Genomic DNA, 15,156 nt, shown 5'->3' with positions numbered 1-15,156 from the left:
TAATGATAAAGGGGTCCATACAGCAAAGGATACAACAAATGTAAATATATATGTGCCTAATACTGGATCACCTGAATATATAAAGAAAACATCAATAGACTTGAAAAGAGAGATTGACTGCAATAAAATAATAGTAGGGGACTTTAATATCCCACTTTCAGCAATAGACAGATCACCCAGAAAGGAAAATCAACAAAGAAAAATCAAAGTTAAACTGCACTCTAGACCAAATGGACCTAACAGATATTTACAGAACATCCCATCTAACAGCTGCAGAATATACATTCTTCTTAACAGTGCATGGAACATTCTTCAGGATAGACCGTATGTTACATAACAAAACAAGTCTTAACAAATTTTTAAAAATCAAAATCAAATCAAGTATTTTCTATGACCATGATGGAATAAAACTAGAAATCAATAACAAAAGGAATATTGGAAACTGTATGAATTCATGAAAGTTGAACAACATGCTCCTGAATAATGAATGAGTCAATGAAGAAATTAAAAAGGACATTTAAAAATTCCTTGAGACAAATGAAAATGGAAACACAACATACCAAAACCTGTGGGATACAGCAAAAGCAGTGCTAAGAAAGAAGTTAATAGTAATAAATGCCTACATCAAAAAAGTAGAAAGATTACAAATAAACAACCTAACGTGACATATCAAGGAACCAGTAAAACAAGAACAAACTAAACTCAGAATTAGTAGAATTAAAAAAATTACAAAGATCAAGACAGAAATAGATGAAATAGATTAAAACAACAGTACAAAAGATCAAGGAAACAAAAACTTGGGGTTTTTGAAAAGATTAACAAAATTAACAAACTTTTATCTAGACTAAGAAGAAGACTCAAACAAATAAAATAAGAGACAAAAAAGGAGATATTACAGCTAATACCATAGAAACACAAAAGATCTTAAGAGACTATTATGAACAACTAAACACCAACAAATTAAAAAATCTAAAAGAAGTGAATTCCTGGACACATACAAACTACCAAAACTGAATCATTATGAAGTAGAAAACCTGAACAGACCAATAATGAGTAACAGGAGTGAAGCAATAATGAAGGCTCTCACATCAAAGAAAAACCCAGGACCTGATGGCTTCCCTGCTGATTTCTACCAAACATTTTAAGAAGAACAAATACCAATTCTTCTCAAACTCTATCAGAGAAGGAAGAGGAGGGCATACTTCCAAACTAATTTTACAAAGCCAGCATTACCCTGATATCAAAACCAGACAAGGACACAACAGCAACAACAATAAAACTACAGGCCAATATCCCTAATGAACATAGATGCAAAAGTCCTCAACAAAATACTAGCAAACAAAATTCAACAATACACCAAAAATATCATTCACCATGATCAAGTGTGATTTATCCTAGGGATGCAAGGATGGTTCAGCATACACAAATCAATAAACATAATACATCACATTAATAGAACCAAGAACAAAAACCATATGATCATTTCCATAGATGCAAAAAAGTGTTCAATAAAATTCAACATTTCATCATGATAAAAACACTGAACAAATTAGGTATAGAAGGAGCATACCTCAATACAATAAAGGCCATATATGACAAACTCACACCTAATATAATGAACGGGGAAAAGTTCAAAATTGTTCCTTTAAGATATGGAATAAGACAAGAATGTCCACTTTCACCACTTTTATTTAACATAGTACTGGAAGTCCTAGACAGAACAATTGAGCAATAGAAAGAAATAAAGGGCATCAAAATTGGAGAGGAGGAAGTCAAATTGTTCCTGTTTGCAGATGACATAATTATATATACAGAAAATCCCAAAGACGTCACAAAAACACTATTAGAGCTAATAATTGAATTCAATAAAGTTGTAGGACACAATATCAACATACAAAAATCAGTAGCATTTGTATATGCAAGTAGCAAACCATCTGAAAAAGAAACAAAGAAAGCAATTCCATTTACGATAGCTACAAAAAAGATACCTACAAATAAACTTAACCAAGAAGATGAACGATCTCTACACTAAAAATCATAAAACAGTGATGAAAGAAAGTTAAGAGGACACAAATAGAAATATGCTCATGAATTAAAAAAATTAATATCATTAAAATGTCCACACTGCCCAAAGAGATCCACTGATTCATTGCAATCTTCCTAAAAAAGAAACAATAATATTCTTTACATAAATAGAAAAAACGATCCTAAATTTTGCATGGAACTACAAAAGACCCCATGCAGCCAAAGCAATTTTGAGAAAATGGAACAAAGCTGAAGGCATCACAATATTTGACTTCAAAATATACTACAAAGCTATAGTAACCTAGCATTGTTATTGGCATAAAAACAGACACATAGACCAATGGAACAGGATAGAGAGCCCAGAAATGAATGCACGCATTTACAGTCAACTGATTTTTAACCAAAAAGTGCCAAGAACGCACATTGTGGGGGAAAAAGTATCTTCAATAAATGCTGCTGGGAAAACTGGATATCCACATGCAGAAGAATAAAACTAGATCTTTATCTTTGACTTTATACAAAAAAAAAATCACAATGAATTAAAGACTTAAATTTAATACTGAAAACTATAAAATTACTATAAGAAAACATAAGGAAAATGCTTTCTGACATTGGCTTGGGCAAGGGCTTTTGGATAGAAGCTCAAAAGCACAGGCAACAAAAGCAGAAATTGATAAATGGCATTACATCAAACTAAAAGGCTTCTGAACAACAAAGGAAATAATAAGTGAAGGAACAACCTACAGAATGGGAGAAAATATTTACATACTATGCATTTGACAAGTGGTTAATAACCAGAATATACAAGAAACTCAATGTGATAGGAAACAGAACAAATAATCTGATTTAAAAATGGGCAAAAGATCTGAACAGATATTTCTCAAAAAAAGACACACAAATGGCCAGCAGGTATATGACAAAATGCTTAGCATCACTAATCATCAGGGAAAGGCAAATCAAAACCACAATGAGATATCACCTCACTTCAATTAGAATGGCTATTATTAAGAAGGCAAAAAATAACAAATTCTGTGAAGAATGTGGAGAAAGGGAAACTCGTATACACTGTTGGTAGGAATGTAAATTAGTATAGCCATTATGGAAAACAATATGGAGATTCCTGAAAAAACTAAAACTAGAATTATCACTTGATCAAGGAATCCTACTGGGTATTTATCCGTAGGAAAATAAATCAGTTTATCAAAGAGATATTTGCAATCATGTTCATTACAACACCATTCACAATAGCCAAGAGATGGAATCAATCTAAGTGTCCAAGAAGTGAATGAATAAAGAAAATGTTATATATAAATATATATATTTATATACAAATATATATATATTTATATATAAATATATATATTTATATACAAATATATATATATTTATATATAAATATATATAAAAATATATATAAATATATATAAATATATAAATATATAAATATATATAACTATATATTTATATAAATATATATAAATATATATTTATATAAATATATATAAATATATAAATATATATAACTATATATTTATATATATATAACTATATATTTATATAAATATATATAAATATATAAATATTTATATTTATATATATAAATATATATTTATATATAAATATATATATATACAATGAGATTAAATTCAGCTGTAAAAAATAATGAAATCCTGTCATTTGTAGCAGTATGGATGAACCTGGAGAACATACTATTAAGTGAAATAAGCCAGGCACAGAGAGACAAATGCTGCATGATTTCACTCATATGTGGAATCTAAAAATTGTGTCTCATAGAAATAGAGAGTAGAATAGTAGTTAGCAGAGGCTCGGCATGGGAAAGGAAAGATGAATTCACAGGGATTTTTTTTCCAAACATTTAAAGAATTAACATCAATTTTACCCAATGTCTTCCAGAAAATAAAAGTGGAGAGACCATTTTAGAACTCATTTCATGAGGCCAGTATTACACTGATATCAAAAGCAGAAAAAGACTGCACAAAACAGCAAACTACATACCAATATAAATTCATAAACTTTGAAACAAAAAATTTCAACAAAATATTACCAAATCCAATTTAATGATGTGTACAAATAATTACATGTCATGATCAAGCAGGATTTATTCTAAGTATGCAAGGCTGGTTATCCATCGTATCAAGGCAAAAGAGAAAAATCATATCAATAGAAATAGAAAAAAAAATTTGAAAATCCAGAACTCTGCATGTTAAAAACTCTCAGTAACTTACAAATAGAAGGGAACTACACTGATAAAGAACTTTTACAAAAAACCTACAGCTAACATCATACCATCATACTCACTGGTGAAAACTGTTTGCTCTCCCCTTAAGATCGGGAACAAAGTAAAGATGTTCACTCTCACCACTCCTATTCACCAGAGTACATGAAGTTCTAGCTAGTGCAGTAGTCAAGAAATAGAAATAAAAATCACAAAAATTAGGAGGAAATGAAATTGTCCCCATTTGCAGATAACATGGTTGTCTATGTGGAAAATTTCAAGGAATCTAAAAACAAACAAACAAAAAAACACATTCCTGGAACTAAGAAGTAAGTTCAGCAAGGTTGCAGGATGTAAGATCAACATATTTTATATACTAATAATGAACTGTGGAAACAGAAATTTAAAACACAATACCGTTTACAATAACTCCAATATGATTGCAAATACTTATAACCTTAGGTATGCTCTTAACAAAACATTTACAAGAGCTTTACAGTGTAAGAAATACTTAGATACACACTTAAAACATTTATAGGACCTGTACACTGAAAATTACAAAATGCTGATAAAAAATCAAAGAAGGTCTAATAAATGGAGAGACATTCCAGTAAGTGGATTAGAAGACTCAACACAGTAAAGATGTCAATTCTCCCCAAATTGATAAACAGGTTTAATGAAATTCCAATCAACATCCCATCAAGATTTTCTGTAGAGATAGACAAACTTATTCTAAAATTTATATGGTAAGTCACAAGCCCTAAAATAGGTAAGACAACTTTGAAGTGGAAGAATAAAGTATAAGGAATCTCTCTCTGCAGTATTAAGGCTTATTATTATTTTTAAGTATGAAAATGAACATTTATTTAGCATGAGAAGGAATTGCAATAAATAATAAATTTTAAAAGGTTGAAAATACCATAATCATCACAAAATTTTTTTAAATCCAATATTTATATTAATTAACTTCCTGACACACTTCTATAATACATTCTCCCTACAGTTTTTAATTGCTTTCTCTTTAATTGCCTCCCTTATGAGAATTGTTTTGTTATATTTTCTATGGTGAGAAATGAAAAGCAATTATATTAAAGCTTATTATTTGGCCACAATAATCAGGAGTGTGGACTTGGTGGAAAAATAGACATATAAATTAATGGAACAGAATAGAGAACCCAGAAATAGCCCCACGCGAATATGCCCAACTAAATTTTTACTAAGATGTAAAAGTAATCCAATGGAGAAATATCAGCCTTTCAATGAATAATGCCAGAGCAATTGGACACACATGAGTAACAACCACAAAAAAAAAAAAATAATAACCTTGACCTAAACCTCACAGCTTATGGAAAAATTAACTCAAAATGAATCATGGAGTTAAACGTAAAACATAAAACTATGAAACATTTAGAAAAAGAAAAGAGAAAAATCTCTGAGAACTAGAGAGAGACAATGAATTCTTAAAAATAACAGAAAAAGCACACTCAATAAAATTTTAAAAATTAGTAAATTGGACCTCATCAATATGAGCAACTTTTGCTCTGTGAAGTACACCATAAGAGGATGAAAAGACAAGCTACAGAGTGAAAGGAAATATTTGCAGACCACATATTTCACACAAAGGACTAGTATTTAGAATATATAAAGAACTCTCAGAACTCAATAGTCAAAAATGAACAGTCCAATTAGACAATTTGCAAAGTAAAAAAAAAGGAAAGAGACATTTCATTAAAGAGGATAAACAGGTGACAAGCACGTGAAAAGATGTTCAGTTTCATTAGCTATTAGAGAAATGCAAACTAAAGCCATAATGAGATATCACTACATATCTATCAGAATGGCTAAAATAAAGAATACTGACAACATCAAATGCTGGTGAAGACGTGGGGAATCTGGATCATTTGTACATCACTGGAGAGAATATAAAATGGTACAGTCACTCTGGAAAACAATTTAGCATTTTAAAAATAAAACTAAACATGTAACTACCGTGAGATCCAGCAATCACTTATTGGATAGAATGCCAAGTTTCTAAATAAATGGAAACTTTTGTGCACATAAAAACCTATACATGAACATTCATAGTATCCTTATACACAAGAGCCAAAATCTGTAAACAACCTTGGTATCCTTCAACAGGTGAATGGTTAGACAACCTGTGGCACATTCATACCGTAGAATATTACTTAACAATAAAAGGGAATTGATTATTGATACACACAACACATTGAATGAAATTTGACAGAATTATGCTGAGTGAAAAAACAACTGCCAAAGATTCCATATGTGTGACTCCATTTATATAACATTTTGAATTGATGAAATTTTTTAAATAAATGGAGGACAGATTAGAGGTTGTCAGGGGTCAATTACAAGGTGAGTTAGAGTAGCGGGGAGGTAAAGATTATAACGGAGAGGTTCTTGTGGTGATGGAATTATTTTGTATCTTGACTGTGAATACAGGTAGTGGTCATAGGAACCTACACATGTGATAAAACTGTATAGAACTAAATACACACACATATACACACAAATGAGTACAAGTAAAATTGGGAAAGTATAAAGATTCGTGGATTATATCATGTCAATATTCTGGTTGTGACATTGTATTATAGTTTTGAAGATGTTACCATTGGAGGTAACCGCATGAAGGGTACAGACGATCTCTCTATAACAGTTCTTACAACAGCATGTGAATCTACAGTTCTCTTAAAATAAAAATCAACAAGCCTACAAAGCAGAGCTTTCTCCCACCTTTCCTCCTCCAACCCCCCAGCTAATTGTTAAATATTTACCAGCATGTAGAACCACTTATTTTTGGAGAAAGGATTTTGTGTTAGTGAAGCTTATTGCAGTTTTTTTTCCCCTGAGTGCCTGATGGATACAAACAGGTGGCTGGAGGCAATAGAAGAGCCTGTGGCCTTGGGAGAGTATTTCTACTTCCATTGGCCTCAGTTTTCCTTATCAGTAAAACAGAAATTAGTACTAGAGGGAAGTAAAGTGAACACTTATAGGAAACCTATTTTTGACTCCTTCCCTTACCCTCTCAGAAAAGCCCATTGAACTATGCATTATGAGTCTCCATGTTACGTACAAGGAAACAGAGGCTGAGAGGCATGCCTACCGCAGAACAAAGCCAGAACTGGAGTCCAAAGTCCCGGTACAATTTATTGCTTGCTACCTGGAAGCCAGTCTAACTCCCTGACTCTAAATCCTAGAAGATGGCCTCTCCTGATAGAAGTTGAGTTGGGTATGGAATGGCTGACCCTCTGAGTGGAGAGGGCTAGAAAAAATCCAGCTCATCCCCAGCCAGCAGATATGATCGCACCAGAAGCCACAGACCTCACGAGGCTGGCCTCCCTCCATTTATACCGCAGAGCTACCAGGCAGGGACAGCTGCTAACTTCTCCCTGTTTGTGTGCCTGTTCTCTGCTGTTCCCTGCAGCAAAAACCCAAGACAATTCTAAAGGTCGAGAGTAGGGATTTGGGTTCAGCAGCTGTGAGCTACGGAAACATGGGTATCAACTCTGAATGAAAAGGGTACAATGTTGGCACAGGGGGCATGCCTGGCCCGTGAGGAAGGAAAGAAAGATTTCCTTGGGTTGGAGACCACATTGTCCAACAGAAACTGCCTTCCAGCACTCAGAAGTCTCCTTGGTGCTTTCCTCACAAACTACCAATCTGCTGCCCATGATGTTTGAAAGCAAAGCAGTTCAGTGTTTAAAGCCCTAAGCTGGGGGTTGGGAGACATGGCTTCATCCAGTCCTGTGACTTCCTTTAAGACTTTGGACAGGCCATGCTCCCGTTCTGGGATTCAGTATCCTCCCCCATAAAATAAGGGAGTTGAACTGGGGTCCCTGAGCCCTCTCCCAGCCCCGCTAGCCCTCATGGTCAAGGTTAGCTCTAAGACCTGCATGTGGGGCCTGCCTGAATCCACCACAGTTCACAGACATTATTAGAACAGAAGTCCTAGTCAGATTTCATTTTTCTTCCAAGGCTGTTTATTGCCTAACAAAATGTACTTAGTGGTAAATTCGTGACTGTGATGTTAAATGTAGGCTACAAAACCAGAGACAAAAAATATAGTTAGGGGAGGGGTGTGCAGCACAAAGCCAGAAGAGGGAGAGTTATACAGAGGGTGGGGAAGCCTCGAATTCACAGGAGCATCTCATAAACACAGGCACCGTTGCTTATTTATGCACATCCTATGCCCTGTCTGGGTTCCGCGTGGTCTCCACTTCTTGTTAGCTTTTCAGCTGCACACCAGGCCCCAGCTGGTAGTGGCTAATTGCAATCAGCAGGTGAGAAATGTAGGTTCTCCGAAAAGGAATTATCTCCAGCACTGGGAACCATTCTGGGAAATGTAACAGACCTGGGAAGAGAGGGGGAGATGTTTAAAACCTGAACTTCTGTGAAAAGCATTAATTGAAAAAGACAGCACCGCGCACCAGGAACCCATGACTTGCTCGCCTGAAAACATAATGAAGCGACTTAGCGTGGAAGGAAAGATGGGGGAGAATTTCCATTTCTGCACAAGCAGCTCCTGCCTTGTGCACACAAGCCCTGCCTGCCCTCTTTTTCCAAGAGACCCAGAGAGCACAAAGGTTTGTTCTTGTAATTTCATGGTTACCTTTCATTTTTTTCTGTGCGAGTAAAATGACTTCACCAAACTAAGGACTTTTTATTTATTTTTTAAAGACAGACTGCATGCAATCTACTGTGTAGCTGAATGACTTGAGGAAGTAAGTTCGAAGTGGGTTCACAGTGTCTCGAGGTCACTGAATACCAGGTGTTCATTCAGCCTAGTGCCAAGTAAGAGAGTGGGACATGGGTGCAGCCATATACCCTAAAATGTTCAGCTACTTGAGGAAGTGAGCCCCAAGTCAGGGAGCAAAGTCCTGGCTGGAGGCTCATCTGTGTTCCCAGCCCTAGGCTGCTCTCTGTGGCTCCTGTCAGAAGCACCTAGGGACAGGAGAAGGACCTGGGTGGCCTTCATAGGTTTTACTGCCTGGCCCTATAAAAATCCACCTGCTCACCCACAGAATCGTTTTCTCTCTGTGTGTTATCAGGAAAGGGAGTGAAAACCGTACCAGAGGGGTGATTTGAATTTCATTTTCTCAATATGTCCCCCTGTGGGGAACACTGCGTGGTGTGCATGCTGATTCAAAGAAAATTGTCTCTGCTCACAGGGGTTTAAGGCCAGTCATGGGCAGCTCACATTGCACAGGGCTGTGGGGCGCCCTGAAAACCACCTGGGGGGGCCACACAACCAGGGGACTGGCCCAGCCACCTTTATGGAGAGGCTGCGTGATTTGGGCAGGCCCCAGAAGCCCTGAGGACTGCTGTGTCATCATCTATAAAATGAGCGAATTGAATGCCACGACCCTTCACCTCACTTCGCCTCTTGGATTCCATAAAAGGCAAGTGATAAGATGTGGCTTCAAATACAAAAGATTCACTCCCTAAAATAAATGTTGCCTGGGGTTTGGGGGAGGGTGGGTGGCTTTGTCATTTCTTCCTTTTGGTTGTTTGTAGGACAAAGGGGAGGGAGAGGTTAGGCTCCAGAGCCGATCTCAAAAAGAACCACAGTCCCTGGTGGGAGGTCAGACTAAGGACAGATACTCTGATGAGGCCAGGGAATCTTTGTCCACCTGCAGTACTCCCCCTCCTTCAACTCCCCAGCCACCTCATGGGCCAAAGGAATGTCAGAGGAGAGATTAAAGTCTCAAGGGGAGGAGATAAAGAGGCCTCGAGACCTTCAGCCTTGGAGCCAAACCCCAGGCTTTGTGATCAAAAGACAAATAAACAGCAATTCCCACCGGGTCTCTCAAATCTGCTGAACGGCACAAACGTTTCCTCTTTATAAACAAGCTTACCTGGAAAAGGCAAAGAAAACCAGACCCTGAAATCCCACAGCGTTTTTGGCAGACCCCTTAGGAGAAACTGCCGCAGACAGCTTATCAAGTGCCTTTCTTATATCTCTTTGAAATAAGATGTCCAAGTTTCATCATAAACTGCAAACAAATGGAATCAGCCCACTCTTCATACCAGCTTCCTCATCCTGACACAGGGAAGGTTTCAAGTATGAGAAGGTTTACAATTAAAAGCTGCCAGAAGGATTTCAGAGGCCACTGGATCAGGAAGATGAGCAGAGAGAGTAGATTGCCTGTGGTCTCTTTTCAACAAATATTAGGCTCTGTACTGCCAAATTGCACAATTCTAGGGGGCACTATTCACATTGAAGTCTATAAAGCTGTATTCCAGGGGGTGTCATTCAACAGGGAATGCAGTGCCAATGGTGTCCTGTGGAGTGAAGAAAGGCAAAGGCCACAATGAGTGTCCGCTAGGTGCCACCACTTGGATACACCAGAGAACATATAAAGCAAATCTCTGCCCCAGTGACACTTACCTTCTCATTAGTAAGTTATGTAGGAAGGTAGATGGCAATGCCCACTATAGTAAAACTACATTAGCATGGAGAGTGGGGAGGGTTGCAATTTATAGTAGGGTGGTCAGGGAAAAGTTCTGAAGATGAAGTTACTTTAGAGCAAAGATGTGAAGAAATGAGAGAATGAAACCTGCCAGAAGGCTCTCTAGGGTAAGAGGGACCCAGGTAGAGAGGACAGTGAGCACAAATGTCTTAAGGCAAGAGCATGCCTGGTAGAGCCAAAGTGTACCATGGGAGCCAGTGGAGCTAAAGTGGAGAGGCTGTATGTCTCTGCAAGTCCTGAGTGCGGTAGAGAATCACAGAACATTATAGCTGGTGCTCTCACTGCTCCATCAGCCTGCTTTGCCAGGCGGGGATCTCAGTAGCCACCTCGCAGGGTTCATAGGACTCCTTAGTTCTCCATTAACTAACACCTAGTCTCAGATACAGTCTCGTTTAATTAATAACCAGCTAGGAGTAATGCCCCACCCCTCTGAGTCCTTAGCTCACCTGCATTTCAATGAGGGTGGCTGTAAAGACAAATCAGGCTTCAGACCTCAAGCAGCAATCTTGGAATGCTGTGAGAGGACTGAGAGATGCTGAATTCTCCCTGCTTTGAAGTGCTGGATACCTAAGACCATGGGGTCTCCCACACAGTCCCCTGCCACCATCTTCTGAGCAGGGCTCCTCATAGTGCATCTTGGAGATGGAGACACGTAGAAAGAGAGAGGGTGACTTAAGGTGTCCCTCACCAACTCCCTTAGGCTTACTGCAGAGACAACACCCTCTTTCTTCTCCTATCTCACCATACACAGAGTGATTGAATAAAAGTTTGCCTGACCCTCCCCCACCACATTTTCCCACAAGAAAGTGGAGTAACCAATGGAAAAAATGAACTGCATCTTGGACTCATCTGATTTTGCTCAGAATCTCTGGCTCAAGCATCTAGGATTGATTCGGTCTCTGTCATACTTACGTACTCAAATGCCCTGGCACAAAGAGTAATGCAAGCAGTGTCTACCCTGCACAATGTGAGACGGGGCTTGAGGGGGTGACCCAGGCATTTTGATGACAAGTTTGTGGCTGAGCACCCAGAAGATTTCTTTGGCCAGAACCTCCTCATTTGCTTTCCAGCATTTATCAACACCAGCAATGTGCCATGCAGACAGAGCCTCTAAGCAGAGGTGACACTGGAAGCAGGAAGCCTGTTGTCCTGGAAGCCTGGGGCACCTGGGTTCCACTGCAAGGCTGTGTGATTGTATCAGTTAAGGTTCAGTCAGAGAAGCAGAAACCACCATGAGGCTCTAGAATGAGGGCTTTATGATAGGGACTGAACCTTCCACAGGTGTAGAATCTGATTAAGCAGTCTATGTAGGTCTGTTGCTCTGCATCTAGCTTTGAGCCTGAACACAGTAGAGTTGGCTGTCAAGAAGGAGAGATGCACATGAAGTGGGGGAGAACATGGACAAACTAGAACCCACCCTGGGCAGATGAAAACCCCGTCAGTTTCTCACCATCTTCAACTTTACTGATGCAGGTGACCTGCAGGCTAGGCCGGTACCCTTTACCAACATAGTTGCACACACGCCCAGCCTTGGGACCCCAGAAAGCCAAGGTAGGAGGCCTGGATGGGACTGGAGGGGCTGCAGGCCTGGCTGTCACCCACATCAGCAAGGTAAGCCTTCAGATCAGTGATGACTCCTGTGAGCTGCAACAGTGCCCACTAGCCCTTCTCCTGACAGTCAGAGCATAGACATGACTGCTGCTTCACTTCCACCCACAAATTGCACACAAATTTCTCTTCTGGCCGACTCCAACCAGAGAGAAAAAAGAAAGGAATTCTGGGAAACACAGTTCCAGCTTAGCTACTACAGTACAAAGCCATCACAGTGACTTTGACATCAAGCCTCAGTTTCCTTGCCTGTGACATCTAGGGGTTGGCCTAAAGAAAACTGTTTGGGGTATCCATCATACGGGGAGCAGCTTATTTTCTCACTCATCTGACAGCCAGCTAGGAAAGCATGCTGTACCAGGTCTACCTGCATTGTGTGCTGAGGTGCCAAGAGAGCCCCAATACTATTGCAGCTTTGGGAGTCTCCACTGGCTAGAATGACTGTAGCATCTTAGCCCTAATCCTAAGAGGAACTCCATGTTCTGAGCCTTGTGCCATTTTTCCCCCTTATCCAGGCCAGGAGGAGAGAAGCATTATCATCTATCTTCCCAGGTGGCAAACCTCAGATCCAGCATGCTGCTGGACTGGCACCAGTCACCTGGTTAAGTGGTAGCTGCAGGTGGCAAAGATCCATGCTCCATCTTTAACATTCAGGCTGAGAAATTCCAGGAGGTTGCAGAAAGACCTTTAGGCTGCCCACAATTCAATTAACAATCCAAACCCACACATTTCACTAGGAATTCACCTTCTAGGTGATTCCAGAAAACTCTAATAAAACCTAAGGAGAATTTTTCTGAGCAAATAAATGTGAGCACTATGATCTGTGGGGAGCTTTCTGCAAAATATACCCTTTGCAGATTCTACTTTTAGGCACCTGGAGGGGAAAGAGAAGGAAAGACCATATACAATAAAGACAGATGTAAATTCAGAAAAGGAACTGGAAAAAAATTAAATTGCTTAAAAAGAAAAGAAAAACTCTCATTTACAACCAAAGAAATGAAGCATGAAAAGAAAGTGTCTTTTAAAGACTACCTTGCCATGGGCCTCAGCCTCCTCGTGGTGGAAAAGGGGCTAGACTTGATGATCTCCTCCAAAATTCCATGAGCTTAGGAGAGCATCGACAAGATCTAAATGGAGCTAAAGGAACCCACATCAGCATAAACAAAATGCAAAGAAAGGAAGGAAAGAAAATGCCAGAAGGAATGTCTTAATTGATAGTACTTCTTGGAAAGAACTTTCATTTATTGTGAGATGAGTTGAGGCAACACTAAAGGAGATTGTGATCTTGAAATTCCACCCTCTGAACTTTTGTCCTGCAAGATGTATGACTAGAGCAAAGGTATGGTTCAACTGGAGCAAGGTGGTTCAGTTCCAAGCCAGGAGTCCTCAAGGTGCAGAGCAGGGCCAGCAGGAAGGGCCAGCCTGGCTGTGAGAGTCTGGGATATGGAGCTCAGAGAACCAGTTATCAAAGGTTTAAAAGTGGGAGAGAGAACTAAATTTGAGTTTCCTTAGCATTCAAAGTATCAAAAATTAAAGTTTAGAAACAAAATCCTAGCTTAGTGAATTGCAATATTCTTGTTGAATCCTCATGCTCTCAATGGTTCAACTTAAACACAGCTTGTGTTTTTGTTATTCTGCAGGCATAAAAGTTAGGCCCGAGCTCTCTGGAGGCAGGAATGCCCTAAATTAGAATTTAGTCAGTAATATCTTTTTCTAGTGCAGGGGCTTGGCAAACTGTTGCTGTAAAGGGCCAGATACTAAATATATCAGGTTTTGCAGGCCCTACAGTCTCTGTTGCAACTACTCAACTCTGTCACTGTTGCATGAAAGCAGCCATAGTCAATACATAAATGAGGGTGACCAGGTTCCAATAAAACTTTATTTATCAAAGCAGGCACAGGCTAGATTTGGCCTGTGGTCCTAGTTTGCTGACTACTGGTCTAGTACTTTCCTGAAAGTTGAGTTTGCATACGCTCAAAATATAGGCAAACTGAGGGTTTAAAATTATGCATTATGTACAATTTGTACATGCTCTAATGCAGGGAAGGAGGAAGAAAATAAAGAGAAACAGTGCACAAAAAAGAGATTAAAGAAAGCTGATTTTGTTTCAAAAGCCAGAGGGAGAAGAATGCAGAAAAGGACCAAGAGGGGTAAAAGGCAAAAGATGTTTTGTAAAGGTGATACACACACACTTGGGTGAGTATGCAATAATGCAGAGAACACGGGACCAGAAATCAAGGAACCCAGACTCCAGGACATTCTCTGCCCTGCCCAGCACCATCACAACCTCTCTCTGACCTCAGCTTTCTCTTTTGCAAAATGCAGAGCTTGGACAAAAAGCTCTACTATTCTGTTACTCTGCCCAATCCCAGCCTCACAAAGTCCTCAAAATCCAGAGCCAAGCAGGAAACAAAGATTCAGGGCACTGCAGAGGAGAGGCAGCTGTGGGAGTGAGCAGAGGTGGGGATTTCGGTCCCCCCTGTCAGTATCTCTCCATGAGGAGAGATCCCTATCTTCTTCCTACAGCACATTATGCTGAAGACATAGCCAAGCTTGTGCTTAAATAAACAATTAATCAGCAGCCCAAAGTTTCCTTTTATCACCCCATCTCCTGGCTAGACTGAATAATTATTTTCCATCTTCTAACTGCTGGACTGTTAAGCATGAGCCGAAGCAAACAGAACACCAGGCATTGTTGAAAACCATCACAGCCCTAGTCTTTCAGGAATGCAATTCCCATGGTGACTGGGTTTTAAAAAGACCTTGCAACTAAACCTCGTTCTTGGAATGATTGTG

This window comes from Pongo abelii, chromosome X (genome assembly GCF_028885655.2).
Source record: "Pongo abelii isolate AG06213 chromosome X, NHGRI_mPonAbe1-v2.0_pri, whole genome shotgun sequence".
Classification (NCBI taxonomy): domain Eukaryota; kingdom Metazoa; phylum Chordata; class Mammalia; order Primates; family Hominidae; genus Pongo; species Pongo abelii.
The sequence above is the reverse complement of the archived record's forward strand: the minus strand, read 5'-3'. Positions refer to the sequence as shown.